The sequence below is a fragment of the Echinops telfairi genome, unplaced genomic scaffold (genome assembly GCF_000313985.2).
Source record: "Echinops telfairi isolate 266 unplaced genomic scaffold, ASM31398v2 ScPeMD7_7;HRSCAF=31, whole genome shotgun sequence".
Classification (NCBI taxonomy): domain Eukaryota; kingdom Metazoa; phylum Chordata; class Mammalia; order Afrosoricida; family Tenrecidae; genus Echinops; species Echinops telfairi.
This window is the reverse complement of record NW_022103904.1, coordinates 19,218,339-19,220,397: the sequence shown is the minus strand read 5'-3', so window position 1 is coordinate 19,220,397 and position 2,059 is coordinate 19,218,339. Positions and strand designations below refer to the sequence as shown.

General features: G+C 42.8%; 1 non-coding gene across 1 annotated transcript; it reads right to left on the bottom strand.

Annotated features, from left to right (window-relative positions):
* Positions 1 to 864: 864 nt before the first annotated feature.
* Positions 865 to 1,004, bottom strand: LOC115868177. Its single transcript, XR_004045462.1, has one exon. It is a non-coding gene; the product is annotated as a small nucleolar RNA SNORA15 (small nucleolar RNA).
* Positions 1,005 to 2,059: the final 1,055 nt, after the last annotated feature.

Genomic DNA, 2,059 nt, shown 5'->3' with positions numbered 1-2,059 from the left:
GATGCAGCCCTGGGTGCTGGAGCAGCCATGTGGAGACCCCTGCTAGTGCTGAGATGCTTATTCGTTCACTGACTCAGCTTTCCTCCTGCAGTTGGCATTATTGCCTGTTTTGTGAGGTGGAGGACTTTGTGGACTGGTGTTGGGTAAATGGGTTAATGTTGGACTTGTGGGCTTGGGCAGCATTGGATTGGGATGTTCTCGTGATGCACACTTTACATAAAACTTTCTTATACATGAGTTGCTGTGGATTTGTTTCTCTAAAGTACCTAGACTAATACAGGGCCATTTCCAATTCTTTAGATTCATCCTTCATACAATGTTCCAATTATTACTTGCTGTTTTGAGCTCCTTCTCACTTTGAGCTGTGCTATTAGCCCCGGAAGGCCCTGAAGTGCTTCTCCCCGCAGTCTTGACTCTGTCCTCCTCATGAAGGTGCACGCTCTGGGAGGAGGCAGGTTCTCTCCATCCTCTGCTGAGAGCCTTCACACCGAGGGGCTCCTCTTCTCTCCCTGTCTCTGACAGTGCTCAGCGGCTAGTCCTGAGCTTTTGAGTATCTGAAAATGTTTTCATTCTCTCCACAAGGTTTTCAGTGGCTACTTCCTCAGAAGTGGACGGTCTGTTCCGTATTCATCACCAGTTCTTAGCCTGGAAGCTCTGCTGAAAACGGCTCACTTTTGGGTGACTGGAGTTTGAAATGCCAATGACATAGCTTCTAAACCTCACAGCTACGCGTAAGTGACTCCAGTACAACAAACTGACAGATGAGTGGTGGCACTTTCTAATCATAGTAAGTTAAAGTGAAAGCGCTTGGGCTACATTGCTATGACCCAGAATCAACTCTATAGCAACTTAAAAATTTTTTTTCTTTGTGTTCACCTTTACAAATGATACGCCACGAAGAAAACTCAGCACGCATCCTAAGTACGTTAAAGGGAAGACGAGACAGTGGCATGGTGTCTGGCTGTGTAGATTACTGATAAAGAAACAGCAACTTGTTAATATGCTGGAAATTGTTTCGACCCAAGCCTTCCTGAGAGAGAAAACCTGTAGGCAGAATTTCAAAGCTGATTTATCGTGCCCAATCTCATCTCAAGACTTCCTCCCCTCCCCAAGGCTTTGCCTCATTAACTGAAGGGAGCATCTCTGCTGTACTTTCCAAAAGGAGCTCATCTGTCTTTAGTTTAAGCACAAAGCTGGTAAACTGAACGTAGCTGGGAAGTGACAGCTTATTATGTTGTTTTTCACTAACCATGGCTCTGGGGTAATTTGGCATTTTTAAGCAAAGAAAGAAATAGTTGGAAAAAGTGGGCATCATGATGAAAATTCTAGCTATTTCCACCACCACTGCTCTATCTGTTCTTTACACGGTGGTGATTTGCTTACTGCTGTGATGCTGAAAGTTATGCCAACAGTGTTTCAAATAGCAAATCACTCATGCTAGACAGGTTTCATTGGAACTTCCAGACCAGGATAATAATAATAATAATAATAATAATAATAATAATAAACCCCAAGGTAATTTACTTATAAAAGAAGCTGGCCATTGGGGAGCTAATAATGATGAATACAAGAATGAAGAACACATTCTAAAACTTATTGTGGTGGTGATTGTACAACTCTCCTAATGTGATTGAATTGAATGGTATGTGAATTATATGCCAATAAAACTGTTTTTAACAAGCTGGTCATGGAAAACCTTAGTTAAAGTAGTGGAATATTATCTGATACAGTACTGGAAGATGTGCCCCTCAGATTGGAAGGTACTCCAATTTGATTGGAGGAGAACTGCTTCCAAAGACAGAGGCAATCGTAGTGATATGAATGGAGTAAAACATTAGGGACCTGGATCTGCTAATGTGGTATGACTGAAAAATCAAAAGAAACAGCGAATCCATGAAACTTAGACGTTGTTAGAAATGAAATGTAAGGCACAAAGGTTAACAGCCTAGGTCTCCCTGAATGCATGGTGCTGCAAAGGGTACCTACCCTCCCACTCTCCTCCTCTTTGCTCTTGAATTCCTCGCAGGCATGGCCTCAGAGACTGACTCTTTCACCGACT